Source organism: Melospiza georgiana, chromosome Z (assembly GCF_028018845.1).
Source record: "Melospiza georgiana isolate bMelGeo1 chromosome Z, bMelGeo1.pri, whole genome shotgun sequence".
Taxonomy (NCBI): Eukaryota; Metazoa; Chordata; class Aves; order Passeriformes; family Passerellidae; genus Melospiza; species Melospiza georgiana.
In genome coordinates, this window is record NC_080465.1 from 39,990,463 (window position 1) to 40,006,828 (window position 16,366).

Here is a 16,366-nt window from a genome sequence, read left to right on the forward strand (position 1 = left end):
GCTGTGCCCTCTGAAACCCCGAGAGAGAAATCTCCATGGGCTTGTGCCCCAGAGGACTCTCCTCCTTTATTTAAATAAAGTTAAAGGACTCCTCTGTCTCCTTTTTGGGCACTGGCTTTTCATAGCATGATTTTCTGCACACATGAAATAGGTCATGATCTGTTGATTTGGATTATGATATGAAGAATGTTAACTTTCAGATATTCCATCTCTTTCTTATTGGCCTCCTTACAGACTAGCTCTGAGATATTTTGTGTGTTCAGTCTTTTATATCATGTAATGTAAACATCCTCAGGTTTCCCAGAAGACTGGTTTTCCACTATCATTCATACTCCATTACAAGTTCTACACTGTATCAAAAGATTTCACAAGCGAAACTGCATTTGGGCTTGTTGTCCTCTCTTAAGCCCTATTATCTCCTACACATCCTTCCTATCCCCTTCTTCCAGACTCTCACATTGTCCCATTATGTGCTTCTGCATTATTAATTTCTTCTGTAAAAGGGCATATGCATTTGGAGAGCAAGGCTCAAGGTAGAGTTCTCTAGCTAACAACTGCTGTGGTCAGCTCATATCTGACTTAAATGTGCTCTGCTCATCACTCTCAGAGAGCCTTTTCAGAAGTGCCCTACCCAAGAACAGATTTTGTAGTTCTGTGTTAGGCAACTCTTAATTACCTACACAAGAGGAAGCATCAAAGTCAAACTCTGAAGATCTTTACAGCTGAAATAATTGCTTTCAAAATCCAGGATTAGATCTTGTGTTGCTCAATGCATTAGGAATCTTGAAATTGAAAAAAAGAAAACCAAAACAAAACAATGGCTCATCTCCAAAGCATGTGCAGAAATCTTTACGTAATTTACATCAAAAACACTTGTTGAAAAAACACTGTAAAGGCGGGTTAGCACCACAGCTAATGCTGAGCTAGCACAAACTGAAGTAAATGACTCTTCTGAGGAGCAAACCTGACACAGAAGAGATGGTTATAGCTACAGAGCAAATAATCTTCTCTCTCAGCTCCTTCAGACTGGTTCACTGCCAGTTTATATCCCTAAATTCTCCTGTGTTTATAAGGCACCTTTGCCTTCAAAATTCCATGATCTTCTGATCTGTTTTTTTCCTAGGTGTCTTAGTTTGAAAAAAGACAGGTGTCTGCTTAGAAAGCCAGCAGCCTTCTTTAAAATGGAAAACGAACCCCGCTCTCCCCGCCCCCGAATTATTATAGTTTTAAAATTAAGCGTCTCTCAGGCAAAGATATGGGAATAAGAATAACAGTTCTTTACTAGGAAAATTAAAATACAAATGCAATAGTACAAAAAAAACAACCTACTGACAGAGTCAGAAGATGACCTGACACCCTGTGGGTCAGGGTGCTGGTAGCACTCCCATTCAATGGTGGCTGCAGTCCTCCTGCAGTGACAGGTGTGGTTCTGTTGGAGCAGTGATCCTCTAGAAGGGTGCAGTTTTCCTCTGAAGGTCCAGTGTAGATGGCCTGGTCTTCCTCTGGGAATCCAGTGAAAAAGAAGGCTACACCTCTGGGAATCCAGTGGGAAAAAGCCGCCTGTAGTGTTCCAAATCTCAGATTACATCCAGGTAGTAATGGCTGGCTCCTCCCCATGGGTGGAGCATCTCCCAATGGGATGATGCAATTTTATAGACAATTCCCAGAGGGAGAATTGGTTGTGGAAGAGATAAAGAAAAACAGCCCCACCTGGTTTTAACAGGCGGCCCAATTAGCAGAAGATAACTCTAAGAGCTGGCCCACCTCTAACAGATGGCAATAGAATACACACCCCTGGCCACATCTTGTAACCCAAGACACTAGTTGCCTACAAGAAAACCTATTTCCAATACAGTTTGAACAATTACTGATTGTTCACATGTTCACAATTTATGATATATCCACTGATACATTATAAATTGTTTCAGATACCTAGCAAAGGACATAATGCCCTAGTAGCCACCCTTTTTTTTAACGTAAAGAAAAATTATTTTGTGTTGTACAAAAGGAGATTTCCATTTAAAATACATTACTGATTCTTGCTTCTATGCATTTTCAATTAAAAGAGGAGCCCAGCTAACCATCCTCAACAAAGGCACACTGTTGGGCATTTAAACCTGTGATTACCTGCAAATTCTGCTCCCAGTCACTACTAAAAGGAATGTTACAGGTAAAACACACAGCCAAAAGTTAAATAAATGCAGACACATAAAATTACAAGATGCATACTTCTGCTGTAAAGTTACATCAAACAAGCCAAACTCCTCCCTGAATTGAAATGCCATCAATTACTGACTTTGAAAGGCTGTCACCCAGATTCTCAGTCTCTCTTTAAAACATTGTGAATCTTTCTCAAAAGCCATTTTTTTATTATTATTTTTTAAGCAGAGGGACCTAGGATTTGAAGCAAAATGAAGGGAGCCATCAACCTAAAGTGATATGACAGAGAGACAAGTTTAGGGTAGTAGCATTTCTCACAAGTGAGGGGTAACCTGGCAAAAATACTTTCCTCTTTCTCACAATTTCTACTTTGGCCAGAACAAGCCATAATCCATTCTTCACTGAGGACAGACTTCAAATAAGATCTCTTGCTATTCTGTTGAATTTGGCACAGGAACTCTTTTACCCTTTGGGAATCATGGACACATTCCAGCAATGGAATGGAAAATGTATTTTTCACCAATACTTTTTAAGTTACTCTGAAGTTTAAAAATTGGTTCAGAAAAAAATCAACCATGCAACATTACATGTTTACTTATCAGGGAATAAACTTTAAAGCTTGTAATGAATATGTCAACATTGTAACTACTGATCTTTTAAAAAACTCAAGGACAAGCTTTCCTTTTACACCCCAGGAACTGCCAAATACATTCAGCTAAAATAACTCCTAAGTGCCTGTGCCCAGATTTGTCTTGCATGTTGATCACATTGTTAGCATCTGAAACCTCATTTTGATCTTCGGGAAGCAATAATGTGGATCTTTCCTTTGCACACTTCTTTATCATGGAAGATAATTTATAGTTGCTGTTGCACCTCTAAAGAGGCTGCTGTGGAAGAAAGGCAACAAAAGATGCCAGAACATTCAAGACCAAGGCAAAGAAAACAGAAAAAGCTGGAATAAAACCTGAAATCACTTGTGATTTCACTCCAAAGTAAACCACAGGATCCTTAAAGTGGTATGTACCTCAAAACTGTTAGGGGGAAAATTCCTTGGGTATAAGACACATTAAGCTCAGTCATTCATGGTGCACCTTTAAAATTGAGTTCTTCAGCCTATTCTGTATCTTGAAACCTCACATGCCAGCACTGCCTTTGCTATAGGCAGCCTATAGAAAGCTTACAGGAATGCAATTTTTCTAGCACAAAATAAATAAAACAACAGAAACAAAACTGCTTTTATAGCTCAGTTTTCCAGGTGCACAAGAATATCCCAAGTTAAACCAGAAGGAGGAAGGCTGAGGAACCTTCAAGAACAGCTGAGGATCATGCTGGATCCAAACTTTATTTACTCAATTTTCTATTTCATAGCAAATTTCAGCACTAAAAAAAACAGATCATGTTTCAGATACTTAAAAGTTTGCAGTGAGGCAACACATAACCACTCATTCAATTATTTTGTAATTAGCCAGGGGTGCAATCATTTTCCCAATAACATAACTCAGTTTTCCCCTACCTAGCAATTCTTCTGCCGTATCTAACAATGTTTTGCTTTTACTGCATCCAGCTTAGGTGTGTTTGTTTTGATATATACTGGGAAAATCTGTGCTGTCATCCTCTAGCAGCTTATTAAGAGCAGCACAAAAGGGAGGAGGAAAAGGGGAACAGGAGGAAAACACAAGAGCAACCTACAGCTCTGTGTTCTGTACACATAGTAGAGGAGTTACATGCCATGACCACCACATTGCATGGAAACTGCATGAACATTACCAGCCAAAATGGTGGTTGGGAGAAGAAGGGTTAAAAAGTGCTCTGCATTTTGCAAAGAGGGTCTCATCAAGTTCACTGTGGAAAGATCATTAATAGAGTCTTCTAGAAGGACAAAATGTTATTAATCATCAGGGTTACAGACATTAGGCAAGGACATAGCACCACTTAAAGCATATTTTGCAGAGAATTAATTACTTTTACAGCTGAAAGTTCACGGCAAATTCAGTAAGAATCAGTTTCTGCCAGTGCAGAACCTCTCAGAGCAGATAACTGCACAGTTGACATAGTAACTTGACAGAATCAGGGTAATTCAGTGTACTCCCCATCTCTTTCAAATTACTGGAGGACAATATAGTGTAACAACAAAAAGGAGAAAAGAGATTTTGTCCACAATGATGACTGTTCTGTGATTCACAGAACAAGTGTTGTACTGCAGCCTGGCTGGTTAAGGTAAACGGAAGCACAACATCCCCGTGTTAGAACCAACACAGGTTTTGTACTACTAATCAAACCTGGAAGAGCCCTCTGAAGTTTATCCCACCCAAACAAGCTTAATACATTTTTTGTACCAAGAGAAAGGAAAGCAGATTACTTTCCCCTATAATAGGGCATAATGCAACTTGTCAGAGACAAAATTTGGCGTTTGGTGGGGACAGATGCAGCTACACTTGTTTTACTCTCCTACCCTATGCTTTTAAAAAGAAAATACTTTAGGGTGAAGGATTCCACCCCGCCCCTGTTAATTCCTATACTGGAAAGAAAAAAAAAATAAAATAACATCCTTTTTCAATGCATTTGAAAAGGAATGGGAAATACCACATTAAAAGTAACAGGAGGTTTTCAGAAAACTTTTCTTCACAAGAAACTGGCCTCACTCTTCCCCTACCATCTTTTCATTTCTGACTGCTAGGAAAAGTCTCTGGTTTCCCTTAGAAAAACTGACCTTTTTATATTTTATTTACTTGTTTTTAAATCAACTACTTTCAGCTCCTTTTGTATCACACCATTCCTGCATCATCTGTCCCTGTATTTTGAGCATGGCCTGCAGAGATCAGTCATGTCAAGTTGATTTCTTACAGCCTCATCCATCCCACCTTCCTCCACAATGGTCCTCCCAAGGGTCAAGGATTTTGGATGGTGGCAAGCAACACTCAGATCACTTGCACAGTACATTTCTAATCTAGGCAACTTTCCAAAATCACTCACCCTGACTGGACCAAGGCATATTTTGTTAGTAGTATGAAGAAAATAAATGTCAAACTGCATTAAACTACTTTTGTGTAGTTTAGTCAGTTTTTGTGACTGACTTCCAGGTGGGGGCAAATGAAGAGGTCTGAACAACACCATCCATGCACTGCCTGGACAGAGTGTGCAGATATGGAGGAGAATCCAATCCTATTGTACTCTGGAGTATTTTCTCATCCTACAGTTTTCATTACAGTGGCCTCTAACAGTGCCAGTGAAAGATGCTCTTTTAAAGAAACAACAGGAACAAAGGATTTTCAAAACTGCATTCCACTACCAAAGTATACTTGTTTCCAGAAGAAATTACACACACACTCACACTCCCAAACGGTATGAACAGAATAGTATTAACATGGCTGAAACCTGCCCTTCTCTAAAAAAATACAGCTGCGCAGTTGCTCCAAAATCAAAATCACAGCCAAGTCAATATCCACTGTTTGTATTTTCTGCAGGATCAAACCAGAGGTATCCTCTTCAACCAGCACAGAAATTTTTAGATGACTGTGTAACATCTGAATTGTGTAAGTATTTAAACTACAGTAAGATTTGCCACTTTGATTTATCAAGTGAATTACCACAGATCTACCAGACGACCTACGGAAAAAAATCTCCCGTGTCTCTTCCACAACAGCTTTCTATGCAATCCACATAATTAATGATGTTGAATATAAAAATAACCTTCTTCAAGAGTTGAAGCTTTCATTTAAAAAAATCACAGCCTCAAGACTGCTTTAAGATAAATTATTTTATATTAACAGTAAAGGACTCAGATTTACAAAGTCAGTAAGAATTCATAAGTTTTGCATTTTAATCACTCATAGCCACTGTATTTGATTTACTCCACAATTTCCATCAGAAAATGAAAAAGTTTTGAAGAATGACTCATTCTCAATGTAAATCTCCAGCAAGCCTCTGTCAGCCATGTTAGTCCTTTTACCAATGGTTTTTCCTGCCTTCTGACTGCAATGATACCAACAGTTTAATTACTTCATTACTTAATGACTTCTAACCTTAAAACACTGCAAATTTATGGAAAGTTAAACTAACACACACCAATTCCCCATAGAATAAAAGGAACCATTATAACATCAGTATAACGTGTGAATTCCTTACCCTGACACTTTTATAAAGACAAAAAAAAAAAAAGTAAAAATCTGTTGGGGTCTGGAATGCTTCTACCAAAGGATATCTATCTACAAACATAAAAGAGGGAAATAAAATTCCATAATTCTAATACAATATTTCCTTGGCACAAATTGTACATTCCCTTGGCGGTAGTACAATAACAACCTCTGGGAAGCTACTCTTCCAAAAATTATAGCTTAAAAAGAAGTTTCAATGCTGGACATCTGTTGGAAAGACTAAGTGCCTCATAGTTTTGCTGGCGAGTTTTTGGGGTTTTTTGTTTCTTTTTTTTTTACTTAAGTATTTATTAATTTCCAGTTTTCAGCAGTTCATTGTACCTTCGTTCAACTACAGGGAAAGAACTGTTTAGTTTACAGCATAGTTTTATATGCAAATTATATTCAGTAGAGTCTCTACTCATCATAAGTGTCAACAGGAGAAAAGGCATGACAGATTTAAGGCATGGGATTTTTTCATAAACTTTGAAGGAACACTGAAATTGCAAAGCACACCAAGCTCACTGTAAAGCATTTTCTCTAAGCATGTGCCAAATGAAGTATATTAAAGCGTTTTTCTTCTAAATGTACTGTGAGACTTTATGATCCATTTGCTATTTCTACATATTTGAGATAATTAGGAGAGTCTTGTCTTCAGCATGGAGTCAAACTTATTGTTTGCTTAGCTCCCCCTGAACTTAAGTTTGTTTCTATTCTGTGAAAATATTTCCATTACATTTAGTAACATTGGAGACAAAGCAAGTTTTCAACCCCCAACAAATCAAAATTCAGAAAACTCAGAGTTCAAAATGAAGAGATATTTTACTGCCAATAGGAGGGGGAAAAGTCTTAACAAATCAGCCAGTTGTTGCACTAACAACATCAAATGAAGAAATTGTAGAGCTTATTCTACCCTTTATCAATAATGCATGGCTGTGCACAGACAATTTATAGCTGTTTTCCATCACTGGGTATTGTGCAGTACTAAATTAAGTTGACAAAATTCAAGGACAGTCCACCCACACAGCTACTGTGAGCCAGCCAGGCCACTTTGAATAAACATTTTAAAGGCATAAAGTGAGTTTTATTAGCATGCTAAGACAGTTCCTAGTGGACAGAGCATCTCCTTTGAAAAAATAGAAGAACCTTTAGCAGAAAGAAAGATGAGTTACTCTTGTGCCTCCTCACATGTAGAGAAACAGCAAAAGGGCAAATAAAAAATATATAGGTAACAGCTCAAAACTTTTTGAGATTAAAACATGAAACAAGAGAATTTACTTTCTATAGTAGTAACTGACTTGTCATTCTCAGAAAATCCTGAGAGTTGCTGAATTGGTGTCAGGTTCTGATGGCAAAAGAACTAAAACCCAAAGATGTTTTGGTGGGATTTTTTTTAATGTTTAACTTTTTAATGTTCCAAAGATTAACAGACTTAATTTTTTTAATCTTTCACAAGTCTCATAAATCAAAAAAGAACACAAACCTTTCATCAATATAAAGAATTAGTTGCTGTACTTAAATAGCTCAGCATTTATTGTGCCGATAAAATTGAGGAGTGGGGTCCCTTCCACAGACCAAATTCACAAAAATATAGTATGGCACAAGTTGGCTGCTCTTGGTCAGTAGCATCACTTCCAACCAGTGGTCCCAGCACCTGAATGCCTGAAAAGCAAGAAAGCATCAAGGAACGTGGAGCACATATGCTGGCCACCAGAAGTGCAGGATGCAGACACACGACCTGCACATCCCAGTTTCACCTGGACTCTGCTCTGGCAGTGACCAGTGTGCAGGGGGCCTCCACCTGAGCCTCCTCAGCTTGCTGCAGACATGGAGTTAGGTGCAACCTGCCACCAGATGGATGGCAGACCACCAGGAGGGGGCTTGGGTCACACTGTAGACTTCTACTGCTGTTTCTTTTACAGTCAGGTTGCACAGCTGGCTTCCCTCTGGAAACTGGCAAGCACAAGGTGACACTGTGACAACCTTTTCATACCCAGAGCACCACTCTACGTGGGACCCTCCAGGTCTCTCTGGCAAGTGGCATGACAAGATGACTTGGAAAAATCCTTCTGTACAATGTGGGAAGGTGGAGGCTGTAACACAGCACAGCTGGGCAGCTTGATGGCCTTGTGGCATATTTAAGCACAACCACAAATAAGGTGAGGAAGGATGAAACAGCCACAGCTTAAGCTACAACTGTTTTACATCAGTCAAGTGGAAATACCTGGTCAAATAAAAGAAGTGACTGCATTTAATTGTGCAGGTGTTGAGAGAAGAATATCAACTCTTCAGTGGTATTTGGATTTGAGCAAAGCTTAAGTGCACTTACAAAACACATATTTTCTCAAAAATCAGATCCTCCTTGTACATGAAAGTATATCAGGGACCCCTGAAGCCAACTAATCAGTGTGCAAAACTCCAATTTAACTGGTCCAACAAGCACAGAAAACTCAGTAAGGCCAGATAAAAAGAATTAGATAATATAAACAGAAGATAACTAGAAGTGTAAAAAAGCTACAGTTTAAGGATCAGCTAAGCAAGGTGATTGTTGAGCGTTTGTATTTCAACCAGTCTGTATTTTCATCTGTCAGAAGTGCAAGACTTTGTTCATAAGGTTGGTTGCTGTTTCAAATTTTTTCCCTCTTAAATAGGCTGAGTTTCTTCTGTGAAAAGTGAAAATGCTTAAAGTCTGATGATATTGCAATAAATCCTTTCTATTTACCAAAATCAAAGCTAAATTAAGGCTACAGGACACAGCTTTGAGAAACCCAAGGCAATCCCAATGAAGCAACCATGGTTTTATATATGGAAATTAATTTTAATAAGTCTGTTGCTCATCTCACATTGCCAAAGTCTGTGATCCAATTAGAAGTGCAGTGCTTTAATCATCTCCACAGGGATCACATTCACTGAAGTTCAGAAACAGACAAAATGCTTTTGGGCCCTCTCCTTGGAATGTATCACACCAGTGAGATGCTGGCTTTGTAACACACAGGCAAAAATCACTGAGGTGTTCACATTAGTATTTCAAGGTATCAGTATCTGTACAAATGCAAAATGCCTTGAGCACAATGAAATGTGTTACATGCCATCATACCACACCCAGTTTTCTAATACTCTGCTTTGAGGAAATAAATTAAACCCACTTTTCCCAAGACTTGCTAAATTACTAACCCTACCTGGTGTACTAACATTTAATTGGCAGCACATCTCTGTGCTGATGGCTACTGCCAGTAATGCCTGTGCTCCCCTGCCCTCTGTACGTGCCCAGAGCTACTGATGCAGCAGGACAGCTCACCATGCCACTCCGTGTAGGGACAGGCAAAGACACATATAAATGTGTGGATGTATGTAACTTGGGGGGTACCTAAACTCAGAGTGCCTGAAAAGGAATATCTTCATCCTCCTCCTCTCCATACCCACAGCTTTGCGACAAGTCACTGAGAAGCGGACTCTTCTCAGTGCTCCTGTGCTTTCCGAGGCAGTCAGTAATCATCCCTATTGTCAGCTCCCTGAGAGCCCCTAAAAGTCTGCTCTGGATTTTCCAGCCTTTCTGCACTCTCTTCCTCTCTCTCTGCATGTGTTTCCCTACAGCACCCTCCTCTGAATTCCCACCCTGTACCTTGCAGGGCCACCCATGACGCACTATGTTACTGACATCTGCTGCAGTGCACTGGCAGGGCTGGGGGTCTGAAAAGGCAACCTGAGAGCCCCTCTGGGCATATATGTACACATTTCCTTCATTTAGAAGCCCATGCTTGGTTGAGGGTGTCCGCTTCTACAGCCAGGACATGGCTGCAGCACACAGCCACACAGGAACTGCAACCAGTCTAGTCACAGCAACAGTAAAGTTCTTTTATTTTGCCTGTTCTAAGCATTTCTCCTGCTGTATCAAAACACTTTTTTGCCACCAGCAAAGATAAAATCCACTAATCTTTTCCTGGTAAAAGAATAATCTCCAGAAGAGCAAGAGCCCAGGTACACCCAAGTGAAGAACAGCATCCTCCAAGGAGGAACAGACACGGCCTCATGAGCAAGAGCCCAGGGCCAATCCAAAACGTGCTGGTATGAGACCTGCAGAGGAAGTGTACACAGAGGAAGTGTACAATCATGGCAGCTTGTCTACTGCAGAACCCTCTGCCCCCCTTCTGAAGTGCTTTTACATAGCAGAGCCAGAGAGTCAGTAGAGTCCGGGTGTTTCCAGCTACACATACACCTCCACATCTAAATGGGAAGTTCACAGAGTAATGAAAAATGGCAGGAGATCTGCTTTTCCACACTTACTCAGCTTCAAAATTTGAGGAAAATCAGCTGGTGTCCTCATGTCTTTGGAATCACTAGATTCAGGAGCCCTTTACCTGCCCCATAAGCTGGCAGCAATTCAAGTCCACACCTGTAAGCACCACATTTACTCCACAGTCAAAAGTGAAACAAGCTCTCCACACTCAAAAGCCGAACAAGCTGTCTCCACTGTTTGTTTACACTCTGATTAAAGCTGCAAAATCAGCAGAAGAAAAGCAATTAGCCATGCCAGGTAATCACAACTGTCAAGAAACGAAATCCTTCTTCTTCAAAAGAGAAGTTCAGTTTTAGGTGTGCCTTACCTCTCATCCAACTCTGCAGCATATTACAGTACATGCAATAAGGTGGGCAGGCAGTGACACTAAGTGTAAATAAAAATAGAATTCAACTGCCGCTTCAAACAGCAGCTGTCAAACCTGAGGCAATGCAGCAGTCAGTAGCAAAGAGCCTTTACACAGCCTTTACTTATCCAGGTTTCCTTTCTTAGAGATTTCATTCAGGCCACCCCTTTAGTGTTGCTCTTAACATGGTCTTTGCACAGAAAAGAGGAAAAAAAAAAATCTATATAGCCCTGTCCTGCTGGTCACCATAACAACTCTGCAGCGGTAAGAGGCCACACTGCTCACTGGGCACAGCATAACCCTGGCACTGACTGACTGTCAGTCTGCTCTGTGACTGCTCTGCTGTGCTGCTGAGAAAATGCAGCAGCCCTACAGTGCAGCTGATAATGCGACCACGAATCCCAAAGATGCACAACATGGGTAATTAGTGACAGATCACAGCAGCAGCCCTAGTCAAAGCAGAATGATCACTTTTCTGGCTACAGTCATGTTTAGCTTCATAGCCTTGTTTTTCCTGGTGGTGAATTGATGGCATTCTATAGGGACTGAAGACCACTACTACTAAATAATTCTAATACATAGATAGAAGAACTAAGGCATGTGAATGGAAAGATATACAAGCACTTCAGAGTGCTTGCATAGCACTTGCATAGAATTAGTGATATAGGAAAAGAAAATAAATTGTTTCTTCATGGATGTTTCTTGAAATTGCATGGATTTTGTCTTACTGAAGCCAGTGAATTGGCTTATAATCAACAAATTACAGCTTAGCTGGGTCCAATACAAGACCTCAGATTCATATAGTTTTGTGCTGACTTTGACTAAGGTGGAGTTCATTTTCCTCACAATAGCTGATGCTAAAGCTATGCTTTAGATTGCTATGCTTTAGATTTGTGCTGGTAACAGGACTGATAACACATGGACATTTTAGTTATTGCTGAGTTCATGCATAGTGACAAGGCCTTCTTTGGTCCTCATACCACATCACCAGCAAGGAGGCTGGGGGTGCACAAGGAACTGGGAGGGAACACAGCCAGGACAGATGACCCCAGCTGACCAAAGTGATATTCCAGACCACATGGCATCGCACTCAGCATATGAAGAAGGAAGAGGGAACATTTGCAGTGATCACATTTGTCTTCCCAAATCATCTTTATGCGTGAAGGGGCCTGGGACGGCTGAACACCTGCCTGTTCATGGGAAGCGGTGAATTAATTCCTTGTTTTGCTTTGCTTCTGTGCATGCATTTTACTTTCCATATTAAACTGTCTTTGTCTCAATGCACAAGTCCTTCACTTTTACTCTTCCGATTCTCTCCCCCATCAGAGCGAGCAAGTGAGTGAGCAAGTGGCTGTATTTGACTAAACCACAATAGGTTGATTAGAGACCAAGAGGTGGGACTAGGACAGCCTGTGGAATCCGTCTTCTTCCCTCTGCCCTGGCAAAAGAAATAACATCTTACCTTAAAAGACTGTAACAGAAGTGCCAGTCTCTACTTTCCTTTAGGTCTTTTTAAACATCAGAAATAATGCAGCAGATTCAGCTAATTCAATGTGTCAGCATTTGACAGCACATTCGGGAACCTGAGAGTTATCCTACAAGAAGAGAAATTAAAAGCACCAATTAGTCCATATGTTGTGCAATATATCTTGTGCTTCAAGCTGCTGATGCCTGGTAGAGCCATGCTGCTGAAGAATGAAGGAATTACCACAAAAATGAAAGGCTAAGTTATTTTTTGTTTCCAAGGTAAAATGCTCAAGCACATTTTGGCTACAGCAGCATGGTGAGAAAGCATGCATCTTGCAATAGCTGTGTCACCCTGCCCTGCCTTCCCAATTTAAACCTTTGTTGAAACAACAGTCCATGTGAATGCACAGAAACAAAGCTCCAGGCATGTCAGGATACACCAGCCATACCAGTTACAGAAACACAGCAGTAAACGTTTATAACCCAGATTTGTTTGAATGGGGAAATGCATCAGGAGCCCATGTGAGCTAAGTATTAGCACACTATAAGCAAGGATCTTGATGTATGTGGAAGACACATGGAGGTACCATATAAACTACAGAAAAAGGAGAAACATTTTACAGATGGACTTGGTTTATTCCCCTGGATAGGCTTTTTGCAGAATTCTCACCTTGCAAGCACTCAATCCATACTGAGTGAAGCTGCAGCAGAGTTAATGCCTGCACCACTACAGCACATAAGGCAGCTCTTTTCCTCCACAATTCAGCAGAGATATTCCACCACTAAGGTTTAGATACTTGTTTTTCAGCTCCGACCCATTTGGTGTGTTTAATCCTCCAGATGAGCAATCTTCCCAAAACTAGAGGCACACACACACAGACAGGACAGGGCTCCTTGCACTGAGATATCCTGCCTCAGGGCCACTCACGAGTACAGTCCAACAGCTGCACCCTGAGGTGGTGCTGATGTGCCACAGTTGCACAAGGATGCCACTTTGACATCCGACAGCTACGGAGTGATGGGCCAGCAGAAAAACTTATCTAGAGCATGGTTACTCTAGAGAGCTTTAAAGATTATTTTCAGGTAAAAGACACTTCTTATCATCCGAGTTGTTAAGTACTTCCCTAAAGCATTGGTATGAACATAAGTGACCGTTGTCCCAGTTGGTAAAGATATAGAGATGGGAGCTTAATGGAGTGCATGCAAATCATATCAGGTAAAAATTACAGAGTTTTTATTATAAATTAATAAAAAAATCTAGCATTGAAAGCACGTCATAGGCCAATGTGCCTATACAGACAAATATATTGTTCTAATCCTACACTGTTTACAAATCCTTTAAAAAGCCTTGTAAGGGTTAATTATCCTCACAAACTTCAATAAAAAGTAGCATTTGAAGGGAAACTACAAGGGTCCATGTCCTTCAGAGGAGTGGAGGGGGAAAATAGGTTGGACACCTACATTTGTTAAAAACACAGAAATCCAAAAGTCCCAAGCAACTTCTCTCCCCCTCCTGTTTCTGGCACTTTCTCAATATATTGACTTTTAATTTTAGCTATTTGTGTAAAATATGAGTATAGTAGAAACAGATGAACCCCCAGCCAGGGAATAATGTGCATTGACTCCAATGACTTCAGAAGGATAAGCAAATGCTTTATTAAGCTATACTATATTACACTAATACTACACGAAACTACAGACTAAAAAGATACTATGCTAAAGAATACTATTACTAAAGAAAAATCAGGACACAGCTTTGACCCAACTGGCCAAGGAAACAAAACCTTCACCAGTGTCCAATAACCAAATCACTTTTGGTAAACAATCTCCATAACACGTTCCACATGTGCCAAACAACAGGAACAGCAAATAGAGATAAGAATCGTTTTCTCTTCTTCTCTGAGCTTCTCACTGCCTTCCCAGGAAAAATCCTGGGAGAAAGAATTCTGTCTCCCTCTGTAAAAGTGAATACCACATATGAATGTTCTATACAGGAAGTTACCTATTCATGATACCTTAAAAATGCCTTTCTTACCATGGGGGTATATTCTAAGCTAATTACAAACATCTCTGTTTACATAATAATGAAGACTTCAATTGCATACAGAAACTTGATATTATAGGAAACAAATCACATCCTTGGAGCTCTATATTCACAGATTATAGGAAGTACCACAATCACTGCTACTGCTCTTCTCCTCCACTACACTTGTCTATAAAGCAGTACAGCCCTTCACAGATGTTCAGTTTGCAAAGTTATAGTTATACACAGTCATACACCGTGGGCCACTGCTCAAGGACACAAAAGCCTGTCTTTCAAACCCCTGCTGCCATGTGTCCCTATACCATGGAGTCAAGATCCTTCAGGTGTTTCTCATGAGTTATTTTTTCCAACAGATGTCACATTCTGCCCATTGTCCCACAGCTAGCATAAACTCCTTACCAGACACTCTGTGCAATTTAGCTGAAGAGAGTTTATGCCCACACCTGTTCCAAATCAGCCTAAAAACACAGTAACTGTTCAACTCCAAAGGCTAGAACCAGGACAAGGCTTGAGCCTCAAGATGAACTAGTAACAATGTTGGGGAATTCTTCCTTTTTGTCAAAGAGGTCTGATTGAAAGTTAGAAATCCTTCAGGAGCTAAGACTTATCATGTACCTGACTGTTTTCCACACCAGATGGAAAGAATGCTTCTGTTTCACTTTTTACCCCAAACAAATCACAGCATGCATGTGTACACAATCATCTGACTCCTACACATCCAAGCATGACCAAAACGAAAAACAGTACACTGAAAAAATGGGTACATTTTTTCCCTTAAGGGAAGAACAAACCACACCTAACAGGTATTAATAAAAACACCAAACATAAGAAAACATTCTGTTACAATGGGTATTTAAAATAATATATGCAACACTAAGCAAAATTTTAATCTGTACAAAATAGATGTATGTATCTCACATAAAAAAGTAATTGTTCTTCTAAACTGCCTCACTCATTTTATTTCCAGACAGAAAATTTACTCAGTGATTAGCATAACTGAGTATTAAGCACAAGGAAAGAAAAGCAGAAATGAAAACAGACATGGTCAAACAGTTAAGCAGACATATTGAATATACAACAGAAGTCCATTTGCTGATAAAGTTGTAATTTTTACATAAAGTTTCAACCTTCATAACATTTTAGATTTAAGTTAAACTTGCTATGCAACAGATATTCCTTAAGGTCCCTAAGACATGGTGTCAATTTTTAACAAAAGCTCCACGTCTCACAGCGTACTTTACTAGCCTGACAAGTCACCAGATGGGTAACACATGTATTCCATCTTCTCTCCTTTTCCATCCTAGCATTGTTGAACACCTCCGCCCACATGCTCCTCCAACGCACACACTTCCCTCCAGCAGACAGCAGCCTGATTCGCTTATCTAAAGAGGAATTTATGCTGGCCTGAGAAAACACCAGCCCCCTCAACTGCAAGCGCATGCCTAGATTGCTTATGAGATATGCCTCAGATGCTGTGTCCAACAAGCACTGCTAAGTCAGATAGAGATGTTCTGTGTAGCACAAGAGGGGCAGTTACATTCTTAGTGTGGAGACATTTTTTAAAAATAAATTTGAATGCAACATTTTCAGTGGTGAAGACACTATTTCCTGGTGAACATGTTCTACACTTTGGGACAGGAAGGCCTTTAAGTAGTCAAAAGCACTATTCAGCCTTGGTACATTTCACTGACATAAGTTCTCGTAATTACTAAAGGAAATAACTAAGGCTGTGTCTGGGTGGCACAAAGCACCATGCTAATTACCGCTTCAGAGACACTAATTAATCCAGGCAGGGCACCACAGTAACATGACTGCTCTGCCTTGGGAATCTCACAATGTTGATGTATTGCCATTTGGACACCCGCCTCCCACCCCAAGCAGTCTCTTTCACACGAAAGAGTCTTACGCCAAAGATGACC

General features: G+C 40.2%; 1 protein-coding gene across 2 annotated transcripts in view; it reads right to left on the bottom strand.

The window, feature by feature from the left end:
- The window catches only part of KANK1 (KN motif and ankyrin repeat domains 1), a 129,771-nt gene that overhangs the window by 84,578 nt on the left and 28,827 nt on the right, over positions 1-16,366 (bottom strand). Inside the window, exon 2 of one of the 2 annotated variants that reach the window (XM_058044338.1) lies at positions 12,399-12,531. The exons of the other annotated variant lie outside the window; for it this stretch is intronic. The gene's annotated coding sequence lies outside the window, so the exon portion shown is untranslated. The remainder of the gene's footprint in view (positions 1-12,398; positions 12,532-16,366) is intronic. 2 annotated transcript variants of the gene reach the window in all.